This window comes from Oxyura jamaicensis, chromosome 9, assembly GCF_011077185.1.
Source record: "Oxyura jamaicensis isolate SHBP4307 breed ruddy duck chromosome 9, BPBGC_Ojam_1.0, whole genome shotgun sequence".
NCBI classification, from domain to species: domain Eukaryota; kingdom Metazoa; phylum Chordata; class Aves; order Anseriformes; family Anatidae; genus Oxyura; species Oxyura jamaicensis.
In genome coordinates this window covers 19,766,018-19,780,570 of record NC_048901.1, presented here as the reverse complement: position 1 = coordinate 19,780,570, position 14,553 = coordinate 19,766,018, and the positions used below count along the sequence as shown (strand labels likewise).

At 39.7% G+C, this 14,553-nt stretch overlaps 1 protein-coding gene across 3 annotated transcripts in view; it reads left to right on the top strand.

The window, feature by feature from the left end:
* The window catches only part of NAALADL2 (N-acetylated alpha-linked acidic dipeptidase like 2), a 438,092-nt gene that overhangs the window by 15,839 nt on the left and 407,700 nt on the right, over positions 1 to 14,553 (top strand). The window contains exon 1 of one of the 3 annotated variants that reach the window (XM_035335007.1): positions 55 to 230. The exons of the other annotated variants lie outside the window; for them this stretch is intronic. The gene's annotated coding sequence lies outside the window, so the exon portion shown is untranslated. Of the gene's footprint in view, positions 1 to 54; positions 231 to 14,553 lie in introns of those variants that run through there. 3 annotated transcript variants of the gene reach the window in all.

The window sequence follows — 14,553 nt, the reverse complement described above, 5'->3', positions numbered from 1 at the left end:
GGAGGAGGAAGAAGAAGGCGGCGGGGCGGGGGCCGGGCCGCCGCTGCACCGGTCCCCGCGTCCCGTCCCGTCCCCCCCAGAGCTCGGCTGTCAGCTGGGGCGCGCTTGGGTTGAAGCGGGGCTGCTCCGCGAGGGGTTTAAACTTAACTCCGAAGTCACATTTTTTATATATAAAATAATAATAATAACAAAAAGCAGCCCCGAGCCGCCGTTCGGGCTGCGAGGCTGAGGTGAGCGGGCACCGCGGGGTCGTGCTGGTGGTTTCGGGGTGCTGGGGGGCTCTGCTGTCTGCTCGGGGAAGCTTAACGCAAATCTGGGCTCCGGTAGGTTTGGGAACTGGCTCGTGTGGGTTCCTCAGAGCTGTTAAATGTTAAAAGCCGGCCAAGCAAACAGCGATGTGACATCCTGAAAACTTTCTGGGAGCCGTCAAAAGGATGAGCTGGGTGAGGGCGTGTTGCCCCATTCGTTTTGGGTGCGCTCGGGTTATCTGAAACACCAATGGGCAATTCCATTGGTTTCAATACCGAACAGCGTTGGTTTTAGTCCTGCAGCATAACCCGGTGCCTTGGCATCTCCATCCTGGTGGAGCCACTTGGCTTCAGCAGGATGCTGCATAGTCTGCCCTAACGGAGATGGCCTCAAAATTGGGATTAAAATGGAGCTGACACTTGTGGACGGTGCTGAGGCATCTCGCTGACTTCAGTGGAAACTTACAGTGCTGTTGCTGAGTCATCTGGACGGTAATATTCAGGGAAGAAATAAAGAATTTAGATTCTGTCCTAATGTGAACAGCCTGTATCATGTTGCCTTATTTATTATTTGGTACGTAGTTCTTGCATTTACAGGCAAATGTATTTGTTCCGTGGTGAACATATGGAAAGCATTAGATGACTGATACTGTAGCAGTGCCAGAGTCCTGTATCTCAAGCAATGCGATATATATTTTTAGAATCTTAATCTAAAGAGCTCTCATATGAGTCCCAATGCATCCATTAATTTAGCATTTATCTCTGGGATCGACAAAATGAAGACTGAGCATCTTCTGAGTTTTAGTCTTGGATTGCATGTTTTAACGATATGATAATCTACCATGACGTTAAAAGTCAGTCTCTTGAAACAAGCCAGAGAATGGTCTTCTGTAGCAGACCTTTTGTGGTTTTCTACAGTTGTAACTTTTTAGTACTGCTGAGCTATACGCAAAATATTTTTCTTAAGGAAAACAAACAAACATCTTGCAGAAACACTTTTCTCCAAGTTGCATCACTTTTTTTTTTTAAGCGTCTATCTAAACTTTTACAATTTTTTCTCATCCTTCAGGTATAAACATTAGGGAACAATTTTACGTTGTTGAAGATGTTAGCCGAGACAATATTAACAGACCAGTTTGCTTGATAGTGGTGCAATACTTCTGCTTGGACAAGTGGGAGGCTATTTTGTTTGCTTTGAAGAGGTTAGTCTGGAGCATTTATCTAAAGCAGAAAAAAGGGTTAAGTGGTAAAAATACCAGACTTATCTAAATAGGTTTAAACAATAAATAAAATCGTGGTTCATGTGAGTGTCACAAGCTGCAGATTTTTAGTGGTAGCAGCTCTCAGTAGTCATGCTACATCATATGACTTCCCGCCCTGTTAATCTTAGCCAATGTCTTAGCTTGTTGCTTAGTATGGTACATACCTGCATTATTTTTTCCCCTTCTTAAATAACCTCTAGGCATAAATACAAGCTGGAAAAAAATAGAACCTTAAAGTGTTCTTTTCTCCCTTGATAAGCAGATTTCTTTCCGAAGAGTAGTGCTTAGTGATGCACATGTAACCCTCCAGGGGATGTGCGCTGTACGTCTTCATTATGGCTAATCTGTCAAACAGACATCATCTAGATCCTCAAACTTTTTCAGTGGAGTTCTTAAGTGCTCTTTGGCCAAGATAGCATTCTTGTGGTAGAATGTGTTTCCTTACTGATCAGTGCTTAGTCTGTTCCCCCCCCCCCAACATTTGTTTTGGTGTTTAGGCACATACATATACATGTTTACATTTACCAGAAGCATGCTGTGTAACATGAGGAAGTCGTTGATAGATGGCTCTGAATGTGATGAAACAACTGGGATCCCTGTAAGTCCCATACCTGTGCAGATCGATTTGATTTGTTTGTTTGTAAAAACAAGGGTCATAATGCTTTCCTGGAGATAGGTGTAATTAATCACGCAAATATCCAGCTGTGGGATACAGAACAGATATGAATGTTTATCCTTTCTGGGGTGGCAACGTTGTATTTCTTCCTGCAGTGTGGTGAAACAGTGGTGCAGTTGTTGTTTTCATTGGGATTTCACTTTTGTTGTGCATATGAGTTGTTGGAAGAAGTGGCTTTTTTGAATCAATCTTCCAGGCCTGTTGTCTGTCGTATTCTGTTTAATCTAAGCTTTTAGAAGATAAATTTAAGGTTGCTAGAGCATTCAAGTAAGTGCTTTTTTCTTCTGGACTGCTGTGGTTGTGCATCTCTTCATCAGAGCTGTGTGGAGTATATATATTTTTGTTGGTGGTGATTTTTTTTTTTCCAAATGAGTGCTAGTTTTGAATTCTAAAGCTTTAGATTTCCAGATTATGCCAGCAGAAAAATAGCATAGTTACGCTGTTTCACAGTAAAAAACAAAACAACTCCCCCCCCCCCCGACACCATCTCCTAAACTCCCACTACGTACTCAGTGAAGTGAAACAAGGAGAAATATTCTGCTCTTCTCCCCCTGCCCCCCTTTAATTTTCTTTAAAGCTTTCATGTACCCTAACTGCATTGCCAAAATGTTTGAGGGTTGAAATTTGACGTAGAAAATTGCCTTCTGTGAGAAGCAATGCTGTGTTCTGACAGTCTGATGAAAACAATGCACCAAATTTGTAGAGTCTTAGAATACTGAAGTACTGTTTCTCCTCAAATGTGCATCTACTGCTTATGCATATGCTTGGTTAACATTTCTGTGCAGGGAACTAGGAGAGGTCATTGTTCATCTCTGGTAAGCGGATAGCTCCTGTAGAGCAAAAAATCACATCAAGCTCTTGCAACCTCCTGTGAGCCCTCTGTTAGCCATGGGATCTGTTGTTCAGCTGGAATCTAGCAGGAAAAAACCCGAAGGCTTGAATGTCCGAACACTTCGTCAGCAAGTAACAAAATAAAGGCTCATAAACTCTGCTTGTTCTGGTTTCTTGTCAAAATGTGCTTGCAGTTCTGTGGGAATCTGAGCAGCACAGGATACGTGCAGGAGCCAGAGACAGGTAAATGTGAGAAAACACTAGAGCTGAAGATAACATCCTGACTTTATTGACATTGGCTGTGGACCTTAGTAAGCCTTTGCTTTTAACTTGGACTGGTTGACTCTGGACTCTGTACCAGTAAGCGAAGCATTCTTCCCTTATGCAAAGCCAAAGGACTCAGCCATCAGTATTCTTCTGTGGCTTCTGCTTGAAACTGAAAGGGAAACGCCACCCATACATATGCGTGTGGGGAAAGGGAAATGTGAAAGAGACCTCGGAGGGGTTGAACTGGCAGGATTGTTGGGCCTGTTCCATTGATCTCTTTTGTTTATGAGCTTCTCAGTTTGCTATTTTCCATGTAAATAGGATTAATTTATGGAAATCTTGAGAAAAGTTGAATATCCAAGTTGTATGTGACTGAGCAGAAAACATACAGCATCTTTGTACTTGACTTTAATGAGATCACTCTAAGCATTGTCTGTCAATTTCGGTGTTCAGACTTCAAGGTGGTTGTTAAAGTCAGAATTCAGAGAAGAGCTGCAAGAATGAACAAGGGATGGCAATAGAGGGAGAAATTCCAAGAGCTCAATACATTAAATATCAAAGAGAAAGGCAAGGAGAGATTTGATTGCAATGTTTAAGTGTGTGCACTGTGAACAGAAATTGTGTGATAAAGCAGAATCTGGCGGTATAACAAGGTCTGTTGGCTAAAATAAGCAACTGAAGTAAGAAACACATCTTCAGCAGTGAGGGTAATTTACTGCAGATTATTGTGGGATATTCATCAGCAGAAAATATTAATTCAAATATGATATTTTTCCTTTAAGATAAATAGGAAATAATTGAGGGCGTATGACCTTGTCTTATGGAAGTTGGAGTAGACTATCATAGTGGTCTTTCTGTATTTTAATATATGAATCTGTATAGAAAGAAACCCATAAATTATGGTTCTTTATAAACACAGAGTACTGTTGGAATCGGAGCAGAGCTAATAGTCAAGACTTAAAACGTCTAAAATAAATGGAGGCAATGGACATAGTTCAATTTTTAGTACAGAATATCTAAAGTCTTGTTGGCAACAAAATTCTTCAACGATGGAAAGATGCTGTTACACCCGATTTCTTCGTTAGCATGTCTTGACCATCATCCAGCAGTAGTAGATGAACATGCCAGGTGCTAAGATTCTTCACAAGATTTCATGAAAGCACCGTCAAGATAAAGGTGGTTGAAGTCCAGAATCTGAAAGAAATGCGAAATAAAAAATTGTGCTGTCACGGAGTAACTTTCCTAGAAGAGAGCACTCGAGCTGCTTTAGAAAACTGCTGAGTACAACTGGCTGCTTCACAGCAGAGCCTGATGCGCGCGTGTGTGGGGGAAATCATTGCGGGGTTTGTAAGGAGGGATTTGCAGAACCCGTGGAGATTTCGGGAAAATCTGTGTTATAATGCATTAGCTCCTGCAGTGAGGAGCCAGCAGGAATGTTCTGAGGCTTGCAGCGTGCTCAGGTTTACATGCCTCTAGCAGGTGATACTTTCAGGTCTTTGGCTTAGTGGAATTGTAGGCAGCATAAGAAGAAAGAAAATGTTAGATCAGGGTAGTGAAGCCTCCTTTTGACACTGAATTTTGACAGGAAGAGCAGAAATCAAGCTGAAGTGCAAGTCAGATATGACTGTCTTGTATATGCTGCAGCTTCTTGGAGGAGATCTCTGGAATCAGCCTTCAGTGTAGTGAGAGCATTGTTGAAATAACTGGAAAGGACCCATGCTAACTAACATCATTGAGTAGAACTAGTCGTTTTTCTTAAAATCCTGAGGATATCGAAGCAGTGACCAGAGGTTTGATGAGAATGCAGTGAGGCCCAGCAGGTTCTGATATTGCAGCAAATTGGAGCAAGTGACAGACGTCACTTGTTATAAGTAGTTGGAAGGAGACTTGAGAGTCTGGGTGTGATTGTGCTGCTGGTCTCTAAAGTGACAATGTGCAAGTATCCAGAAAGGTTCAGGATATGTGCTGAAGAGAAAGTAAGATAGTTGTTGTAGTATTGATTCAGGTAAGAGTTGATGTCTGCAAGTGTTTTTTTGCCTCTTTTTTTCTTGTTTTTTTTTTTTCCTCCTTACAGCTCAGTCAAAAAATTCTAAGCCACTTACTAATAAGAAACCATGCGGTGAAAAGTGGTTAATGGCTTAGAAACCAATGCACGCTAGCTGTATGAAGTGCTGCTGAGAAACAGAAAACAATTCTAACATTACAGAAAATCCTGTGCAAGTGCATATGCAAGGTAGAGGTGCTTGGCCGGGCACTGTTTGCATCTTTACAGTGGCAGAAAGTGGCATGTGTGTTCATATTTTCCTTCAGTCCTTTTTTTATTATATCTCATCTTGGGTTTATATTCAAGCATTTTATTTTATGTTCAAAGTAGCTCTGCAGAGGCTCGACCTTTTCTACTTTATAGTTACATTCATGTTCGATCTTAAATTCATTTCAAGATCTATCTTTATAACGACCATGGAAAATTTAAATTTTATGAAAGAAAGGAATCCTTTTATGCGTTGACTTAGGCTGAAGACTATTGTTAATGCGTGTTATCAGCTGGTATAGGCAAAGTCTGTGGTTTGAGAAGGCTGACTTTCTCAAAACCATAATGAGAAGTACCTAAATCGAGTGAGAGGTGAGAAATTCTTAAAATAAAATAAAAAAATGAAGAAAACCACCCTTATACCAGCAATTTCCAAATAGGCTTGGGTGCATTTATCTACCCATTATAGTTCTTATTTTACGGATGAATATGCTAAGTGCTATTCAGAATTATTTGGCCATATGTTCCTGTTTTTATGAACCTTCATTTTGTGGGTTCTTTATATAAATAAAATTATTCTCTTCGTGATGGCATGTTTTAAGAGGAAGAGAAAAGAATGTTATTTCAAATGTTATACCTTTCTGCAAAAGAGCAGATGGTGTTTGTGTGGGGGGCTTCAAGTAAGTTTTACACTTTGTTGAAGCTACTGTTTTCTTTCCAGATTGCTTAAGTGAAATTAGTGTTTCTAGCTCTTTTGGAGTGTCCCAGGTTATGTTACACTTGATGTCGGTGTGTTTTAACATCAGCAAAGTGTGGAGTTGTCCTCTGTGCTCACGGGTTTGTGTAACATGGATTGGTGTCCACGTGCAGGCAGGAGTCTCTTGCTTAAATTGTGTGTTGTGCTTTGCCAAGATGGGGCTGAGGTATGGCTGCATGATCTAAAGTCCCTGCCTTTTTGAAGATGAGTGTAATGCTTGATTAGCTGGTCTTTGAGATCTCCTTCATTTGCCACAAATTTTCAAAGCTGATAAAGAGCAGTCTCGGTGACACTAGCCAGCTCCTTCAGCACCTTCGGACGCATCCCCTCTAGTGTCATTACTTCTCCACAGTCAATTTGACAGCCTTTGTGGCCACTAAATTTGACATAAAAAAAAAAAATTGGAAAAAATAGTTGGCAGATGATTAACTTTCCTATTTGTCTTTTAATGTGAAATTTAAAAGCCATTGGTCATGCTAATTGTGGGGAAAAATGAGTCTGGCAGTCAAGTCTCAGAGGAATTCATAGATGGGAAGAAGCTGCAGGCTGCATCAAAACACTGGATTATTAAACATGCCTTTTTCTAAATCCGTGCTAACAGATTTACATCTCTGAATCACAAACATCATGCTGGGTGAAACGAAGGGCAGGGACTTACATTGTATTGCTGTCTAAATCAGTTTCGGTATTCCTTTGTTCAGTTTGGGTGGTGTGGTGTCTATGCTTTTGTTTTTTTTTGAACAGTGATACTTGGGCATGTTTAAAAACATGCTTCCCTCGCAGTGAATTGCTTCAAGTAACTTGGTTTGAGAACTGTTGTAGTGGGAACAAATCCATGTGAACTCTTCTACAGAGACTATTTCTTACACGAATATTTCCAAGAGTAACTAAAGGGGAGCAAAGGATACCGAACTGCTGTAGATACACACCTCAGGGCTATAGTACGTGTAGAATTACAACAGGGGCTTGCAGAATATCGCAGCCTTCCTGTTGATGCTGGCTTGTTGGGGAACCGTTGCAGGGCACCTGCAGCACCAAGGAGCTACCGTGGAGCAGGGCACTGGAACCTCTTGGATAGATGGAGACATGACGTATACTGTCCCTCTGGATAGGGCAGTGCTCTGTATCTGAGAGCGAATTATGGAAATCTATTATAATACTAGTGGGTTTGCTCATTTAGAGGAGAATACCTGTGGAAGAGAATACTCGACGTAGCCAAGAGGAACAACATGATCGGGTGGAGGAGGGAGCTGTGATGCGGTGCCGCCTTCTGCGTTCTGCAAGTGGGTCTATAAAGAAATCCATGGTTCTGAATACAAGGGGAAGAAAGAGGTACACTCCTGACACTACAAAACTGATATATATATATATATATATATGTATTTTGTAATTTAAGTAGTGAGGCGCTGCATTACTGCATATTCACACTGAGAATAAAGCCTAGGCTGTCTCCTATTTATATAAGTGCTTTAACAAGAGCAATCCTTGAAGTCTGGTCTTACTTCCAGACCAGAGTGTTGGCACGGAGCTGAGATCTGAGCCTGTGTTTAACAGGCTGAATTACTGCTTTTTCAGTCTTCTTTCTCAGTCACAGACAAGTGTGCAAAAGTATCTGTTTTTCTCCCAGGATGGAATGAGAACAAATAGAGAAATTTCCATATCAAAACCGAATTGTTTTCCTAACTGCTATTCACATGTGTTGGATGATGCCTGATGAGTGTCTGCTATTTGAAAAGCAGGTACTACATGGACAAGTATGTCTGGCAGAAGACAAGTGTGTTTTTGCCTTTATGCAAATAATAACAAAAGAGCAGTGTGCAAAGAGGCTATGGAGGACGTGCCGTTTCCAGGAAAAATGTTTTTGCAGCTTTTGCAGCTCTACTTTTGATAAGTTACAAGATTGTTGCAATTTTATGATAAAAGCCTCAACTCAGTAATAAATAAAAGCTCTATTTCACTTGCTTCATCCTACTTTTAATGCTTTGAAAATGAACATTGTCAGTCACGCTTTTTCACATTTATATTTGGTCAAAAAGCTGCTTTTTTTTTTTTTTATTTTCAAGCAGTTGTTTTGTGGTGGTGGGGTTGGTTCTAGCTGGCTTCCTTATCTGTTAGCACTTCAGCATAGCAAAGGGTTCTGCCTAGACACTTGGTTCTTGGTTTGCTTTGCATGCTGGCACTTAAAAGCTCAGGTCTTGAAAATGAGTGGATTATTAGCTTTGAAACTATGCAAGCTTAAATTCACTAAAACTGCATATATATTTTACATGTTTCATGTTTTAAACAAGTTCTAAAGACCATTTCTTTCTAAGGTCTGCTGTAGTGGAAAAAAAATAGAACATATTTCATGTGAAAATTGTTTTATTAATGCAAAGGTTCAAAAATCCAGCACTTCAGAATGAGAAACTCCCAGGAGCAAAAGTTTTTCTAGGATGTGAGTTCAAACACAAGATGCCTCTTTGGCACAAGTGTAGTGGTGGTTTTTAAGATTCTTCGTATTTTTTTTTTTTCCTTTATAGAAAGGAAAATAACACTGTTACCAGTTGTTGAGAAGTGTACCTTGGGCCCATGCACAAAACTCAAGGTAGCTCTGAGTATAGGGAATTGATGTGCGATGTTGTGTCTTCATCTTGGAGTGGAAATTCACGCTTTCAGAAGTTCCCACAACTTCCCATAAAATGCTTGTGTTCTAATGCAAGAAAGGACTGTTCAAGTGAATATCAATTTAAAGATTAATTACTATGAGTCAAATACTCCTGATGTCTATTCATGTGGAAGTGATATCTGTTTGGTATGGCATTCAGGTATAAGTGGGAAATTTGAAAAACGTTTATTCTTGTTCTGTCTCTATCAAGACTAAGCATACTTTTCAAAAATAGTACATAAGGCAAGACTGTAGTACGTAAGACTAAGTACTCTGCTCTAGTCTTTAATCTCACTTTGTTGTTATAACATAACCTCCTATTTGTTTATGTACTAGCTGGCCAAGCCTGAGTAATTTGCTCCTTTCTTTCTAGTGGTTAATTTTCATGATTCAGTTTTGAAGTCCAATTTCGCCTATGTTTAATGGACGTTTCATGTTCTTTTTTTTATTGGTTGAAAGGAGCTAATTAATGACACTCCTAGAAAGATGAGATAGAAGTCCTACCAAAGGAAAAGAGGGGAAAAAATTATTGACCGTTAATTATTTTTAGCCTCTGTTCAAAAGTCTGAAAATCACTGATGTCCTGAGAAGGCATAAAAGTTGTGGTGTAGAAGATATATCCAAGTAATAGTTTTTATACTGAACCTGTAGTTCAGTCTTGAACAAAATAAATATTTGTAGCCTAGAACATATAGGATCTTGCAATCAGATGTGAAGTTTAACTGTTGAAAAGTTTTTCTGAAACCGATTAGGTATTCTTTCAATGGATTACAGGTTAATGCTGCAAATAAGTTTTAATAACCTATTATTATCTGAAATATATACCTTAGCTTCTCAACTTTTAAAATACTTTCATTATCAGCCAGCCTAGTGTCTTTCCATTATTCAAAAGTGAAAGTCTAGACGAGATTTAATTATTAGTAAAATATTATATGAGAAAGAGAGAGTGGGGGGCCTTTGTCTCGTTACAGAGTGGAATAGCTCAGAGGTTGGGCTGGAATAGCAAGTACCTAAGAAGAGTCTGAACTGTTAAATATATTGCCATAGTGCAAACCAAGGGTCAGATTCAGTTTAAAAAAAAATCCAGCAAAAGAAGTTGGAGCGCATTTTAGTGCATTCCTTCCTTGAGAAGTAGCTTTCTGAATTGGATTCCTAGTGAGAATTTGTAGAAAAATTTATGCATAAATAAAAGATGTATGCATAGTTCACTTCAATTTGATTTCTTTGATCTATATGTTAGTATAAGAGCTTTAGACAGGGCTGTAAGGATTCCAAACAGTTTTTTTCTAAACCTCAATGCATAGTAGTACTATTAAATTTTATTTCCTTTTAACAAGCAGAGACCTTTACAGGGATTGCCAGAGAGCTGCAGCCCCTCCGATCTGTAATTCATGCCTGTTCTCATCCAAAGATGTCTCTTTTGAGACTTCAGCGGACTTGAGGTCAGGCCTGCTGCAAATTTGATGGCTTGAATAGAATTAATTTGGTGGAAAGAAATGTGTGCAAAGACTTTGTTTGTGTTGCTGTTTTGACTAATTCAGACTTGGCTAATAGAGGTTAGTGGCATCCTATTTTGTTTTGCCCCCACCCCACTTAAATCTCATGATATGCTTTGACTGGAACAAATGGACACTAACAGAAGTGCAAATTAATGCTAATCAGCTTGTCAAACGAGTCATCCAATTTAGGAGGTGAATAAAAATGTGTAAAAAAAAAAAAAAAAAAAGGCATGCATATAGTAGTATATATTGCTGAAGTGTAGTTTTGCCAACCTAATTCCAATTGAAAAAGTATTTCACCAGAATCAAAACTACAATATCAAGTAAAACTAATATTTTATCTGACTGCAGTCCTTTATAGGACTGCAAACTGGAAGAATTTTCCTTAAATCTTTGTACTGTGCTTGGAACTCACTCAGCCAGCTGAAGCCAAATCTCAAAGTGTTGAGTAGGCCCTGGCTGTGCTTTGGAGAAAGGATTAGTTCTTGGGGTCTAGGGTCTCTTTTGCTAGATTTTTTGTTTTTGTATTAAAATCAGATTATTCTAATGATCCCTAATCGAGAATACTCTGTAGATTGACCATCCAAAGATTGTAATTTAGACTTTCTGTGGAATTTATTAGTAATAGATCTTTCAGATCACTGTACTCGATTATCGTATGTCAAAGCCTATTAAAACCATAACATCCTTTGAAGATTGCCAGCCTACATTTATCAGACCATGGTTTTTAATCTCTTGGGTGATGGTGGCTATTCTTGTGTTGTGCTTATTTAAGCAGGAGCTTTCTAGACCAAAGAAGAGGGAATGAACTTGGGTTTGGAGGAGTTGGTCAATGTCAAATACAGCTCCTGTTTCCCTCGATGGCCTTGGCCGAGACTTTTTTGCTCTCCTATGCTTTCACTTTCCAGTCTGTAAAATGAGTGAAGTTTGCTGTATTTTTAAAGGTATTTCAGAGATAGCAGTACAAAGTAATGAACTAGATCTAGTTTTGTATAGTCATGACTATAGAAACTGTCACCCTTGTTACCAACCAAAACTGTGATCCCATTGAACGAACAACAAAGCTTACTGCCAGTGGCAGTCAGTGCATCACATGTGGAAGAAAGTTGCTATAAATACTTGAAAATGCAATTAGAAAAGACAAATCAAAATAAATAAATTTGACTTTGCTTCTTTGGTCAGTGATAACAACAAGCTTATACTTGTTTGTTCTGAGTAGTGATGGTTTGGATATGGAGGCTGAAAATGGGTAATTATGGAGGCAATGGCATGTTTTGTCAGGCAATGTTAATAAACTCTGGTCTGTAACTTATTGCTGATCTGTAACAATACTGTAGTGTCTTCAGCTTCATGTGAACAATGGCTGCTGATTTGAGGATAATGCCTTTCACCGTGACTTACGGTTCTCATGTACCAGGTTTAATGTTCTTCAGCATCCCCTCACAATGTGTCTTCTAGCATAAGCTCTAACTAGAATAGCAGTAATAGAAAATATTATATGCTGTGAATATTTGCCAAGCTTTCCTCATCAGAAAATATAAAATTCCTGCATCAGGGTTGCTTGGGGGACAGTTTCCTAGTCACGGATGTTGTCACAAAATGGATCTCCTAGCAGAAGGGTGCTCTTGCTCATCAACAGAGGCAGAGCAACATAAATCACAGTTTTGAATCTGCTTGTGTTTAATTAGATGTTCATATTCTGCACATTGTGAGCAGAGGATATTTGGAAAAACAAACATTTAGAGGAAAAGTTGTTCCAGAGTGGATCACTGGGAGCATCTGCTTATTACAGGTCTTGTGCATTAAAGCAGCAGTGAAGGAATGGTGAGAGAATGCAGGGCATTAAGTTAGAAAGGGGATTTGGTGCCATTACTTTGTCATGACTAGGGAGTATTCTCCTTTAGTATGAAGTGATCAACAGCATTTACAAAAGAAAAAAAGCTCTGCTTAAGGGAAATGGCAAATCCACTACAATTGTAATTTTAACTATAAAGTAATCATAAAATAGGTCAGTGAGGTCACACCAGTGCATTCCCAGTGGACACAAACAGGTAGCAGCTGTACGAGCTGTGCAACTCTCTGGTAAGATACTGGAGAGCTCCTGAGCTCTAAAGATAAGAACTGGTTCTAGCATTGGAATACCAAAGGGATCTCGTTAATAGTAATCCTATTATACCTAGAAGGTAACCCACCTCATAAAGATGACTTGTATTTGTATCCAGATATGATGGAGTGAAAGGGGAAAAAGTCTCTTTGTAAAAATTCTCCGCTGCTATCTCCATAATCTCTACTTGAGTGAGCATCAGCCAAGTGAGAAAATGAAAAATTATAACCTGCCAAGCATCAGTGGCAGACTGAAATGAAAAAATTGCAAGTTAATAACAGTGATGCCTCAGAAAAATTTGCTGGCCAATTTAACATTGCTTTATCCAAGGTCACATCTTGCAGCTGATTATTTTTAGTAATTTGCAGATGAGGACTTTCTACATTTCTCATGGCAAGTCAAGATCAGGGAAATGCCAGGTACGGTTTAAAACTCAAGGTTATCAATCTCTTCAAATCAAAAGTAAATCATATTCCCTGCTTATTTGCTTAAGACTGGGCACGGAAATAATTTTCATTGTAGTGAAGTGGAAAGTCTATGCTATCCTTTATGGCAGTGATAAAGTCAATGTAACATCAAAACTTCCCAGTGGAGTAAGGTTGAAAGAAGAGAAAGAAAAAAAAAATAAAACTTGGCAGTTTCCTCTGGAACAGGTTCTCACTAATGTGCATGTCATGATTTTTGTGTAAGTGGTAAAGAGAGGAGATTGTACGTTTTCTATGTTTCCTAAAAAATGTGAGCCTACTGCAAGCTAATGCATAAGGCGTAGTCTAAGTGGAGTCATGTGAAATAACCCAAGCACTTCACTGGAGTTGGAGGTATAAAAATCATTAGTGAACTGTAGCAGCACTTAATTTCCTCCAGTACAATCTACCCAATCATCTTAACATTACACAGCAAGCCTTGCGACAACACTTGCAGAGCATTGGCATGCTGTCACCTATTAAAAATATTCCATTCTTCCTCAAACGTGATGGATCAGTTTGAGGGACGTCCTGCTAGGCTTGAGGCCTGGGGGACCTCCCATGCTGTTTTGTTGTGGGTTCTGTGGTCCTGTTCAATAAAGGGTATGAAATAACCTGATAAGCTGAGCAGACACAGCGGTTCTAGGGAGACTTTGTGATCTGGTGGTTCACAAATCTTGTCTGCTGGTTGCTAATCAACTGCTGAAAGGCTGTTGTACCAACAGGAGTGCGGAGATGGTTTGGGATGGAAGGCGGGGGGCTTTTCTTACCTGTAGGGTGACAGAGCAGCCTATTTGTAACTGCCCAGTTATCTAACCATTGAGGTCTTACCTGTCAGTAAAATGATAAAAATACCAGAGCAGCTCTGTTCAAGGACTCTCCAAAAGCATTCATTTTTACTCATGCATGAGCTTTGTAAGCCGGTGGGATTCTGTGTTGTAATTGCCGATAATGTCACTGGAGTGCTTTTCAAGAATGAGAGGATTAGCTTGCAAAAGGTGTCACTGGTGACCTGTAATGGTCCCGGTGGTCAGAAGTCTGGGTTTAAGTCTCAGCCTCCCGAACGGACTCCGCTGGGCATTTGTTCAGTAGGACTTTGAGCTGAATTCCCAGCTGTGCTTCCCAGCCCTCTGTGGATGCTTCCTGTCAGATCACTCGCGTCCTCCCTGGCTTCTCAGATCTGACAAGATTGCAGCTTAAGCTGTTTAATTTTTCTAGCTGTCATGCAATGCATCATATTGAGTTAGTCCAATAGCCCTAATCTAATGCTCACCGCAATGAAATTGTGAATGTATCAATCAATACTTATTTTAGTAAATGTAAAGGAAAGTGAAAATTCTCTTGACAGCCTCTGTCCATTTCATTATCTTATTTATATCACAAAACTGTATCTTAGTTTCCATATTTTTTCCAACTTTGTAGCCTGTCTTTGTTCATATACGTCAGCCTCACGCCAGCAACTCTCTCCTAGACAAAGCTCCATCTAATGCACGGGGTTCATCTGCCGTGCTCCTGCAGCAGAAGGAAGCTGAATCTTCCCTGACATACCC